The sequence below is a fragment of the Castor canadensis genome, chromosome 5, assembly GCF_047511655.1.
Source record: "Castor canadensis chromosome 5, mCasCan1.hap1v2, whole genome shotgun sequence".
Lineage (NCBI taxonomy): Eukaryota > Metazoa > Chordata > Mammalia > Rodentia > Castoridae > Castor > Castor canadensis.
Window position 1 is genome coordinate 112,552,719 of NC_133390.1, and position 13,900 is coordinate 112,566,618.

General features: G+C 39.2%; 1 pseudogene; it reads right to left on the minus strand.

Moving 5' to 3' along the window:
- Positions 1 to 6,720: 6,720 nt before the first annotated feature.
- Positions 6,721 to 13,900, minus strand: part of LOC109680327 (ribulose-phosphate 3-epimerase pseudogene) — a 34,466-nt pseudogene continuing 27,286 nt past the window's right edge.

Sequence of the window (13,900 nt, forward strand, 5' to 3'; positions counted from 1 at the left end):
CAACAAAGTGAAACAAAGAACAAGATAAATAAAGAGATAAATGAACTCAGGACAAAAATAGACAATATTAAAGAGGAAGTGACTCAGGGTATGGAAAACCTGAGGAAAAAGAACGAAACAGAAATGCAAAACAAAATGGAAGGCCAATCCAGCAGAATAGAACAAGCAGAAGACAGAATCTCAGAACTTGAAGACGAAATGTTAATTAAAGGAAAAACTGAAGAACTATTAGTTAAATAACTCAAGACCTGTGAAAAGAAAATGTAAGGACTTACTGACTCATCAAAAGACCAAACCTGAGAATCATGGGCATTAAAGAAGGAGAAGAGGTACAAGCAAAGGGAATGTGTAATATATTCAACAAACTAATTACAGAAAATTTCCCAAATCTAGAGAAATCTATGCCAATACAGGTGCAAGAAGCCTCCAGAACACCAACAGACCTGACAAAAATAGAACTACTCCATAGCATATTATCATTAAAACAACAAGTACAGAGACTCGAGAAAGAATATTGAAGACTGTAAGAGAGAGAAAACAAATAACATACAAAAGTAAGCCCATCAAAATCACAGCAGACTTCTCAACAGAAACATTAAAGGCAAGAAGAGCTTGGGGTGAGGTCTTCCGGACACCGAATGAAAACAACTTCAACCCCAGGATACTCTACCCAGCAAAGCTATCATTCAAAATAGATGGAGCAATAAAAGTCTTCCATGATAAGCAGAAACTAAAACAATATGTGTCCACAAAGCCACCACTACAAAAGATTCTTCAAAGGATTCTGCACACAGAAAGTGAAACCCAAAATAACCATGAAAGGGCAAGCAGCACCAAACGACAGGAAAAGAAAAAGCAAGAAAGTAGAGAGTAACATCGATTTAGGTACACACAATCAAACCTTCAAACAACTAAGACAACTAAATGACAAGAATCACCACAAACCTTTCACTACTGACACTTAATGTTAACAGACTTAATTCACCCATCAAAAGACACTGTTTGATGAACTGGATTAAAAAGGAAGACCCAACAATTTGTTGCTTACAGGAGACCCATCTCACTGACAGAAATAAGCATAGGCTTAGGATGAAAGGCTGGAAGAAGATTTACCAAGCCAATGGCCCCCAAAAACAGGCAGGAGTAGCATACTTATCTCTGACAAAGTAGACTTCAAGCCTACATTGATCAAACGAGATAAAGAAGGACATTCCATACTAATAAAAGGGGAAATAGACCAAAAGGAAATAATAATTATCAACCTATCTGCACCTAATGTCAACAACCTAATTTCATTAAACATACCCTGAAGGACCTAAAAGCATATATAAACGCCAACACAGTGGTCGTGGGAGACTTTAACATCCCACTATTATCAATAGATAGGTCATCCAACAAAAAAATCAATAAAGAAATCCTAGATCTAAAATATACCATAGATCAAATGGACCTAGTTGATGTCTACAGAACATTTTGTCCAACTTCTACACAATATATATTCTTCTCAGCAGCCCACGAAACATTCTCCAAAATAGATCATATCCTAGGGCACAAAGCAAGCCTCAGCAAATATAAGAAAATAGAAATTATACCATGTATTCTATCTGATCACAATGCAATAAAACTAGAACTCAACAACAAAAATAAAGACAAAAAATATGCAAACAGCTGGAAATTGAATAACTCATTGCTTAATGAACAATGGGTCATTGATGAAATAAAAGTGGAAATTAAAAAGTTCCTGGAAGTCAATGAAAATGAAAACACAACCTATCAGAACCTATGGGACACAGCAAAGGCAGTCCTAGGAGGAACGTTTACAGCCATGAGTGCATATATTAAAAAGACTGAAAGATCTCAAATCAATGACCTAATGATACATCTCAAACTCCTAGAAAAACAAAAACAAGCAAATCCCAAAACAAGTAGAGGAAGAGAAATAATAAAAATAAGATCTGAAATCAATGAAATAGAAACAAAAAAAAATACAAAGAATTAATGAAACAAAAAGTTGGTTCTTTGAAAAATAAACAAGATCAACAGACCCATGGCAAACCTGACTAAAACGAGGAGAAAAAAAAAACCAAATTAGTAGAATCAGGAATGCAAAAGGGGAGATAACAACAAACACCATGGAACTCCAGAAATCATCAGAAACTACTTTGAGAACCTATATTCAAATAAATTCAAAAATCTTAAAGAAATGGACAGATTTTAAGATACTTATGATCATCCAAAACTGAACCAAGAGGACATTAATCACCTGAATAGATCTATAACACAAAATGAAATTGAAGCAGCAATCAAGAGTCTCCCCAAAAAGAAAAGTCCAGGACCTGATGGATTCTCTGATGAATTCTATCAGACCTTTAAAGAAGAACTAATACCAACCCTCCTTAAACTGTTCCATGAAATAGAAAGGGAAGAAAACTGCCTAACACATTTTATGAAGCCAGTATTACACTTATCCCAAAACCAGGCAAAGACACCTCCAAAAAGGAGAACTGTAGGCCAATCTCCTTAATGAACATTGGCGCAAAAATCTTCAATAAAAAAATGTCAAACCCAATTCAACAACACATCAAAAAGATTATTCACCACGACCAAGTAGGCTTCATCCTAAGAATACAGGGATGGTTCAACATATGAAAATCAATAAACGTAATAAACTACATTAACAGAAGCAAAGACAAAAACCACTTGATCATCTCAATAGATGCAGAAAAAGCCTTTGATAAGATCCAACACCATTTCATGATAAAAGCTCTAAGAAAACTAGGAATGGAAGGAAAGTACCTCAACATTATAACAACTATATATGACAAAGCTACAGCCAGCATTATACTTAATGGTAAAAAACTGAAACCATTCCTAAAATCAGGAATGAGACAAGGATGCCCACTCTCTCCACTCCTATTCAACATAGTATTGGAATTCCTAGCCAGAGCAATTAGGCAAGAAGAAGGAATGAAAGGAATACAAATAGGTAAAGAAACTGTCAAAATATTCCTATTTGCACACGATATGATCCTATACCTTAAAGACCCAAAAAACTCTACTCAAAAGCTCCTAGACACAATCAACAGGTGTAGCAAGGTAGCAGGATATAAAATCAACATAGCAAAATCATTAGCATTTCTATACACTAATAATGAGCAAACAGAGAAAGAATATATGAAAACATTTCCATTTACAGTATCCTCAAAAAAAATCAAACACCTATGTGTAAACTTAACAAAAGATGTAAATGACCTCTACAAGGAAAACTAAACTTCTGAAGAAAGAGATTGAGGAAGACTATAGAAAGTGGAGAGATCTCCCATGCTCGTGGATTGGTAGAATCAACATAGTAAAAATGTCTATACTCCCAAAAGTAATCTACATGTTTAATGCAATTCCCATCAAAATCCCAATGGCATTTATCAAAGAGATTGAAAAATCTACCGTTAACTTTATATGGAAACACAACAGGCTATGAATAGCCAAGGCAATACTCGGTAAAAAGAACAACACTGGAGGTATCACAATACATGACTTCAAACTATATTACAAAGCAATATCAATAAAAACAGCATGGTACTGGCACAAAAACAGACATGAAGACCAGTGGAAGAGAACAGAGGATCCGGATATGAAGCCACACAACTATAACCAACTTATCTTTGACAAAGGGGCTAAAAATATACAATAGAGGAAAGACAGCCTCTTCAACAAAAACTGCTGGGAAAACTGGTTAGCAGCCTGCAAAAAACTGAAACTAGATCCATGTATATCACCCTACACCAAGATTAACTCAAAATGGATCAAGGATCTTAATATCATACCCCAAACTCTAAAGTTGGTACAGGAAAGGGTAGGAAATACTTTGGAAGTAATAGGTATAGGCAAGAACTTTCTCAATGGAGCCCCAGTACCTCAGCAACTAAGAGATAGCATAGATAAATGGGACCTCATAAAACTAAAAAGCTTCTGTTCATCAAAAGAAATGGTCTCTAAACTAAAGAGACCACCCACAGAGTAGGAGAAAATATTTGCCAGCTATACATCAGACAAGGGACTGATAACGGAATATACAGGGAACTCAAAAAACTTAACTCTCCCAAAATTAATGAGCCAATAAAGAAATGGGCAAGTGAACTAAACAGAACTTTCTCAAAAGAAGAAATTCAAATGGCCAAAAAACACATGAAAAAATGCTCACCATTGCTAGCAATAAAGGAAATGCAAATTAAAACCACACTAAGATTCCACCTCACCCACCCCTGTTAGAATAGCCATCATTAGCAATACCACGAACAACAGGTGTTGGCGAGGATGCGGGGAAAAAGGAATTCTCTTACACTGCTGGTGGGAATATAAACTAGTACAACCACTCTGGAAAAAAATTTGGAGGCTACTTAAATCTAAACATTGATGTACCATTTGATCCAGCAATACCACTCTTGGGGATATACCCAAAAGACTGTGACACAGGTTACTCTAGAGGCACCTGCACACCCATGTTTATTGCAGCACTATTCACAATAGCCAAGTTATGGAAACAGCCAAGATACCCCACCACTGACAAATGGATTAAGAAAATGTGTTATTTATACACAATAGAATTTTATGCAGCCATGAAGAAAAATGAAATGTTATCATTCGCTGGTAAATGGATGGAATTGGAGAACATCATTCTGAGTGAGGTTAGCCTGGCCCAAAAGACCAAAAATCGTATGTTCTCCCTCATATGTGGACATTAGATCAAGGGCAAACACAACAAGGGGATTGGACTTTGAGCACATGATAAAAACGAGAGCACACAAGGGAGGGGTGAGGATAGGTAAGACACCCAAAAAACTAGATAGCATTTGTTGCCCTCAACACAGAGAAACTAAAGCAGATACCTTAAAAGCAACTGAGGCCAATAGGAAAAGGGGATCAGGAACTAGAGAAAAGTTTAGTTCTAGAAGAATTAACTTAAAAGCTAACGCACATGCACAGGAAATCAATGCGAGTCAACTCCCTGTATAGCTATCCTTATCTCAAGTAGCAAAAACCCTTGTTCCTTCCTATTATTGCTTATACTCTCTCTACAACAAAATTAGAGATAAGGGCAAAATAGTTTCTACCTGGAAGCGAGGGGGTGGGGGGGACAGTGAGGGGGTGGGGTGTTTAAGAGAGGGATCAGGGGGAAGGGGGGAGAAATGACCCAAACATTGTATGTACGTAGGAATGAAATAAAATAAAATAAAATAACAGGGAAGAGAAAAAAAATAAAACCTAAATATCCAACAAAGAAAAAAAGTGAAAAAAGAAAAAGTAATACAAACTTTTTTTCTAATCTACCTCCCAAGGTCTCAGTTTGTTTAAAAAGTGAGAAAAAATGTACAGACTAGTAATCGTATATCATATTGAGTCCTAGTGCTGAGATTTACTTTCTTCATGTTTTAAACTTTTTTTTTTTTGATTGAACTAGAGTTTGAACTCAGGGGTTCACATTTATTGTGTGAGCCACACATCTAGCTCATTTTGCTCTGGTAATTTTGAGATGGTAATCTTACTAACTTTTGGTCCAGGCTGGCCTCAAACCATGATCCTCTGATCTCAGCCTCACAAGTAGCTAGGATTGTGTGTGGGAGCCACCAGTATCTGGCTTACTTTCTTTATTTTTAAAGTGGAACAAAAATACTTGTTCTATCATTTGTAGGAGAAATTAATAGTTTTAAGGAGATTATAGCAAAGTACTTTATAAACTCAGAAAACATAAACTAGCCACTTTGTTTTGAGCATCCTCTAAATTCTATGAATGTTATCTCTTTTAGTCCTGAAAACAACCCTGTGTTGTTGTTACAATTATAGTAAGATATAAACAAATGCAAAACGTTTGGGTGATTTGCTGAGGTCAGCCAGAAAGGGGCAGAATCAATATTTGCCCTAATGTAACTTCCAAAAAGTGGCTTTCCTTTTCCAACAGAGGCTGCTCCCAGCTAGCACAACAGCACTTTTTCATGTCCTTAAGAATAGTCAGTGAGAATAAGCAAACCAGGAGCAGAGAGGAGTCATTGGAATAACCTGCTTGGACGAAAACAGCTCACCTTGATATGAAAAAACCCATGTAAACATTTTAGAGCCCTGGGCTTCGTACATAGATTTGACAGTTTTTAGTGAATCAGAGGTAAGGTAAAACATGAAAATTCAGATGCAAGACTATGTTATTCCATCCATCCAAGCGTATACATTTTAGCTCCACTCATTTTATGAAACATGAACAAATCACAACTGACATGAACCAGACAAAAACATAGGACTTCCTTTGCTTTGGGAAATAAATGGGAAGCAACAAAACATTTCTTTAAAAAATACTGAGAAAAATTTTCTTCACAGTAGCCAATATGACCTCCTCAGGTGTTAAAACACATTTCTCCTTGTAACCTTAATATAACTGTACTTTTCCTCTTTACAAAAACCAATTCTCTCAGTAAAAACAGGATAGATATTTCACATTAATCTTTAAATTGCATCACTAAAAATGTAGTTATAAAACCAATTTCTAACCTCTTGGAACACTCTGCACAATAGATTTAAAATAATGGAATGAAGAATTGCTCAGAAAAGCAGCAATGCCTATAATGCAGTATGATTTGGGAGTAAATATTCCTGTTCTCCAGTAAAAAGTTTTCATAAGCAAGCACCACATTCCTGGTGGTTTCATCAATCAAGAGAACATTTCTGAACATCTTAATAAACATTTCTTAGACATCTGACCATTAATCTGGGGCCTTCACTCTTCATAATGACACAATCATGTTAGCTCCTGCCTCCACACATTTGTGGAGAGTGCCAGGATTTACTCCACCATCAACCTTTATATGCAAAGATGCAAACTGGGTCCTCAACCAGTGAAACTGTAGCATCACATCTTCCATGAATTTCTGCCCTCCAAACCCAGGTTTCATTGTCATAACCAAGGCCATATCTCTTTTATTAGCCCATGGTGCCAAATACTCAACTGCAGTTCCTGGTTTAATGGCAAGGCTATAACCTTCATCCATTCTCCTGGATGTCTTTAATCAAAGCCTCTGGGCTCTCAGTAGCCTGGAAATAAAAGGTACATTGATTGGCTCCTGCTATGTCAATTGGCTTTACCCACTGTTCCAGCCTGGACACCATCATGTGCACTTCAGACCAAGGGTCCTGTCCTTGCTATTTCTGGGGACTTTCTGCCACAGGGAAACCAAAGGTGCTGTTGGGAACAAAATGCCTATCTATTATATATAGGCAAACATAATTGGTCTCAGAATCTACCATCCTGAGGCACTCAATCCCTAAATTGTCCAGGTTGCTGTTGAAGATGGATGGGACCATCTTGCAGCCCAATCCTGGTTCTCTAGAGTAAGTTATTTCACTTGGTTTTTAATGGGTTTCATTATTCTGTGTTCATACATGCATATGACATACTTCAATCATATTCAACCCCATTACCTTCTCTTTCAATCTCCTCCTCACTCTAGTTGCACCACCAACACTCCCCCTTTTACATTCATGTCATTGTAAAAGGGGAGAAGTTTGAGAAAAGGCAGAGAGGGATAGTGGGTATCTGTGTAAATTGGCCTATAGAAAGAGATTTGGGGATGCTTCTGATCAGGACTTAGCAAGTGAGGAGAAGATTGAGAGTGATTTCCTTAGTAATGAAGCACTCACCTGGCATGCACAAGACCTTGAGTTGAATCCCAGCCCTGCAAAAGAAGAAAAGAAAAGGGAAGGGAAGTGAAGGGGAGGGGAAAGAAAAGAGAAGGGAAGAGGAAAGGAAAGGGAGGAGAAGGGAAGGAAAGAAGAGAAAGGGAAGGAAAAGAGGGAGGGAGAGGAAAGGAAAGGGAGGAAAGGACAGAGGCAGGGAAGGGAAGGAAAGGAAGGGAAGGGAAGGAAAAGAAAGAGAAGGGAGAGGAAGAAGAAGGAAGGGAAGGGAAAGGAAGGGGAAGTGATGGGCAGGGAAGGGAAAGGAAGAGGAAGGAGGGAGGAAGGGAGGGCAGGAAAGAAGGGAAAAGGGAAAGGGAAGAGGAAGGGAGGGGGGAGGGAAGAGACATTTTTAAGAAAGAACCCAGGCACGTAAGCCTGAACAGCAGAGTGAACCGGAGCTATTCCTCATCAGGAAGTGCAGGTGTAAGAAAATGATGCACCTGAAGAGTGTTATTGAACTCTTACTGGCTTTACACAGTTTTCTAAGGCAGCTTATTATACTCCTAGTCACCGATGAGGAAAGTTAGGCACAGAAATCAAGTGACTTTTTTGCAACCATAATAATAAAAATGGCAGAATACAAATTAAAAATGATATCTTCTACACCAAATTCCAAGGTTTTCCACTTAACTTTTTTTTATTCCCTTAAGGAAAAAACTGAACCTGATGTCACCTCTTTTGTCACTTTGTGATGAAGTGGGATGCCCTTCCTCACCTGTAGGATAAGAGAATTTCCATCAGGGTAGCTGACATGAAAATGAACAATGCTGATGATAAACAAGAAAGGGACAGTTTCTACTAGTAAAATGACTCGTAAATTGAAAACCCACTATTATGATATTATACATTATGGCTAAGCATAAAAGGATTTTCAGGAGGCTCTTCTCAAAAGGATTACTTAGCTCCTAGTCCAGATGCCTAAATTGCTAGTGGTTGTGAGTAACTAGACGTGAAAATTATGTAGCAAGCAGCAGCAGGTGGAGTCCACCCTCCCCACACACCATAATGCTCCATCAAGGTGCCTCCCTAAAATGTATGCAATTCAACACTAGTCATTTTCTTCAATCTTGCCTTATTAAAATGGTCAGCACAAAGAAACACTTGGTCCTAGGATTTCTGGCATTGTTACGAGCTGAATTGGACACTGAAGAAGAGAAAGAGTGTCTTGCAGGTCACTAGGCAAGTTTGATCTGAGCGGATATGTAGAGGCCAAAAACCAATCTGTTTCCAATTCACTATAGGACTATCCCAGCAAACGGGTCTATTATGTCAACCAATGTGAAGGGTAAGTCATTTTTTTAGGTCTTATTTTTATATCAATTGCAGGTGATGGGGAGGATTGCTAATCGTGGGGCTGGAGTCTAGAACTGAAGCCATGATACTATCTGATTCAGAATAGGGATTTCATGCTTCGAGGTCTCAGTTTCTCCAAAGCAGATATTCCAGGGTTGTTTGGGAACCAGAAAAGCTTAGTGCCAAGTGGGTCTTGTCCTCCTTTTATATTTCAGATAGCAAAAAATGGGTGGTTTTGTATGGTGTAGGACATGGCTCCTCAGAGAGGATTTGTGGGCCTGCAGCGTCAGCATCACCTGAGAGCCCATTATGCAGGTAGAATCAGGGCTGCATCCCAGAACAGTTAAAGCAGAAGACTTCCTGTTGGTCTATTTTGAGAAGACCTCCTGTAGGTCCATGAACACACTAAGGTTTGAGAAGCACCGAGAGGATTATGCAAAGTTACAGCTTTATTGTCAACTGTTAAAGTCTAAAATTTCCACCAGTGAAAGTATGTAGAATGGGAGCTCTGATTTATTTCTGAGCCAGTGCTCAAGATTAGATTCCTTCAGCTTCTAGAAGTCTCTGCCCCTATTGTTGTCACCCCCAAGTTGTCATGTCAAGAAATGGAATCCATGCCTTATAATCAGAATTTATTCATAATTTATTGTAACAACAGCGAAGATGGGTTAGGATAGATGTTGGGCATCACACACACACACACACACACACACAGATGCCATATGAGAATGATAGAAAATAAAGAAAACAAAACAATTATGTGTTATTCTAGTCCCATAATGAACTGACTCTTTACATTTTTCTTGGCCCTTTTTCAAATGCATCTACCACATTTAAATACTTGTGACCATAGCACTGACATGGTTTTATGCTGGATATTTTACATTATATATTAGAATTTTCATGATGCTGCATAGTCATTAAAATTGGAAAGTTTTAGCAACTTTTTACACTATTAAATCTTACTGATGGCTGGGGATGTGACTCAGTGGTAGAGGACTTGTCAAGCATAGACAAGGCTCAAGAATCAATCTTCAGCATGAGGGGAGAGGGAGAGGGAGGGAGGGAAAGAGAGAGCAATGAACATTTAAATCACCATCCAAGAATGACTTCATATACAGCCCTAAGTAGAAAACAAAAATGCTACAACCATATCGAGCCAGGCACCAGTAGCTCAAACAAAAAGTTTGTGAGTCTGCAGCCATACCATCCTGAATGTGCCCAAACTCATTTGATGGTAGAAGCTAAGCCAGGTTGGGGCTACCTAGTGTTTGAATGGGAGAACACGTTATTTAAATAACAAGTCCCTCATCAGGGTTATTTTGGGATTTGCCTAATTAATTAGGCTGTGAGTGGCTATTGCTTGGTCTTCTAAATTTTTCAGATACATTTGCTCAAAATCAGACATGTATTTATCATTTTCATCAATAACAGTGTACAGTTCTGGAGATGAAAGATGGCAGATAGCTGAGAGAAGCAGAAACCTTGAGCACCACAATTTCAGAAAAATACTGCAGAATTGTTGTAGTTAGACTTGGGCAATTCTGATTTTTTTAGCCAACTAAACTACTGCAAACACAAAGGGTACACATAAAGTTCCACAAACAACCCTTAAAACAGCTTTAAATTGTACATGACAGCCAGGGAAGACCCAGTGCAGGCTGAGTCCTGCATAACCACAGGTCAGCCTCAGGGAAAGCCACCTGTCATTTTTACTTTTTCCTGTCTCTTTTCTTTTTTTTCTTTTTCTTGGAAAAAGCAGAGAACTGTGGAACAAACTGAACTACATGCTGTGACAGACTGAACCCAAATCACTGTAGACGCAGACTACCTGCACCCCCACAGGCCCAGACACAACTTCACCACACTGGATCTGCAACCCCAACAGGTGAGCACCACAGATCCCGTGCCCTCGAGGCAACCACAAAGTCAGTGCATCTAGTGGGCAGATGGCAACTCCCCCTCCCCTGCCGGACAAAACTGAATGCTATAGATGGAGAACATAATTCACCTCTGCCTGGTGGGGGTGGGGTGAAATACAGAGCTAACCTCCTGGAGCTGGGGCAGGGTGAAATGCTGAGTCCATCTCCCAGAGTGGTGTTGGGATGGAATGCTGAGCTTATCTAGGGGGGATTGGGGGTGACGCACAACTCTGAATTGCTCTACCTTGTTGATGGAGGCGCTGATCTGCCAGAGCCAAAGTGGTGGTGGAGCAACACAGTTGCCTTGTGATGAACTCAGACACCTTGGAGAATCTGGTAGTGAGCTGAAAAGTGAGTGACCATAGAGTTCAATTGCAACTTGCCCTGTGGGCAGAAGAGACCAGCAATTGCTCACAAACCACCATCCTGGCAGGACCATTTTAGAGATCCCACCTACACCAGATGGCCCATCACACCAAGGAAACCCTGGGCTCAAACACCCGGAGCCAACTCCCCTCAAGCTGTCCACAGGAGGGTCAATATCCATCACCACACAGACTCACATACCAATCTTGAGAAGGGACAGGGACACCGAGAAAGCCCCTGTCAAAAGCACCAGCACCTGGATTTGAAGTCAAAGGAATAAGTCCAGAGCTGTCAGTGAACTAATATTTTTTCCCTTTTCTATTTAGTAGTTTTAATTTTACTACTATTATTTTCTTATCTTTATTCTTACTCTCTATTTTCTCTCCTTTTTTGTGCTACAATCCATTGTTACCTATCTTCCTCTTCCTTTCTTCCAAATATCAATCTGCTTAGCCCTCCCTTGATCCACTTGTCTTTCTTTCTCCCATTTTTTCTGCCTTTTTTCTTCCACTATCTCCTCCTTTCTCCACCTTCCCCTCCTCCCCTCCACCTATCCCACTGTCCCAAGTCCTCCACACTCAACACTTGCTGAATGTTCTGTTATATCAAATTCCTTTGCAATCCTTGATAAAAGCACCCTCCCCCACATCAACCAAGCTATACCTTAACACTCACTAGGACCCTATTACCCTATAGACCCCACACCTCACCCCCCTTCCCCCTTCACTCCACCCTTCCTTTCTGCCCCACCCAGCACCATCCGCTTAATGACCTGAGTATTTATCTATATCTAAATGACTGTTATCCCTCCAATACTCACTGTTTATAGATAATATCAACAAGGAGTTCTCTATATACTATGTAAATAACTGGTCTGGCATTGAATCTGTAAATTTGTTATTGCTAAATTATACCTCAAAGTCAGGGAACAGAAATAATACATCAACCTATCTAACAACTAAGCCTGTCACAGCATAGTAATTAAGTCAAGAGAAAGATAACAGGTGATTAAAACCACCAACTAGCCAATCAACAACACAGAAACAATGCACAAAACAGAACGGTGGGGAGGAGAAGAAGACAGGGGAAAACAACCTCTCAAAAGACTAACAATAATTCAACAGGGGATTTAGTAGAAATGAAGGAAATGAATACCTAGTTGTTGAGGTCAGTAGAATGATGATAAGTATGTCCAATGAGCTCAATGAAGACCTTAAAGAGGTGCTCAAAGAGGAGCTCAAAAAAGGAGCTTGAAGAGGAACTTATGGAGGAGCTTAAAGAGAATATACAAAAACAACTCAAAGAATATCAAGAAAACACAAATAAAAAACTTGAGAAGACACAGAAGAAACTAAATGAACTCAGGGAGGAGTTCAACAAGCTCCAAAATGAAACTAAGGAAATTGTTTACAAAAAGATATATGAAATAAAGAAGACAGCATAAGATATGAAGGAGGAGTTTAACAAAGATATGGAAAATCTCAGAATAAAAGAATCAAATAGAAATCCTGGAAATAAAAAGTTCCTTAAATCAAATAAAAAATGTAGTTGAAGGCTACTTCAGTAGACTAAAACAAGTGGACGACAGAATTTCAGGGCTCAAGACAAAATAAAGACCTCTTCAAGATGGCAACTGAGACAGAGCCACAGACCTCATGAGCTCCTGAACCAGGGACCCTATAGAGATGCTGGAGACACACTTGGCAGAGGTAAAGCACCAGACAGAGCCAAAAATATGGCACTCTAGACCCTTAGATCATGGAAGGCTTCTCCACACCACCATGATATAATAAAAGAACAGCCATCCTGCCAAGTCCCCACCCCTTAGGCCTGCAGAGCTTCTGCTCTGCTCCACTGGGTTATCCACCCCTCCAGCAGAGCCAGGCCCCAGCTCTACAGGCTTTCCAGATAACCGCACCACCAGGCACCCTCTCAGGGCCTCCACTAGAGGGCTCCAAATGTGCCTAAGAGACACAGACAGGACTGGATGCAAAAGGAGTAACAGAACAACTAAAACTGCCTGCAATTCTAGTGTTCCAGAGCTGGTGATTATTTTTTTTTCTTTTTTTTTCCTCCCTTCTTTAAGGGTTTGGCTGCCTGGTTTGCTGTTTGGTCACCCACCATCTCTCCCATTTTTTTTCTTTCTTTTTTCCTCTCTTCTCTCTCCTTTTACCTTTCCTTCTCTTTCTCTTTTTTATCTTTTTCTGTTAGTTTTGTTAGTATTAATATTGCAACCCAGCTAATACTAAATTACACATAGTTCAGGGACAGAAATGGTGCCTAGTGGAAATATGGGAAGAAGAAAAAGAGAGGGAAACCATTCTCCCCTCAAAAATAAAGTACTACAGGATTTAGAGTGAAGTGAAGAAAATGGATACCCAGAACCAGACTCCAAAAAAACAAAGATAAACTATATCAAGGAACATAACGAAGACCACAAGAACACCCTGAAAGAAGAAATCCTACAAGTAGGACCATTGGCTTGGTAAATCTTCTTCTAGCCTTTCACTCTCAGCCAGTGCTTATTTCTATAGATGAGGTGGGTCTCCTGTAAACAACAGATTGTTGGATCTTCCTTTTTAATCCAGTTTGCCAATCGG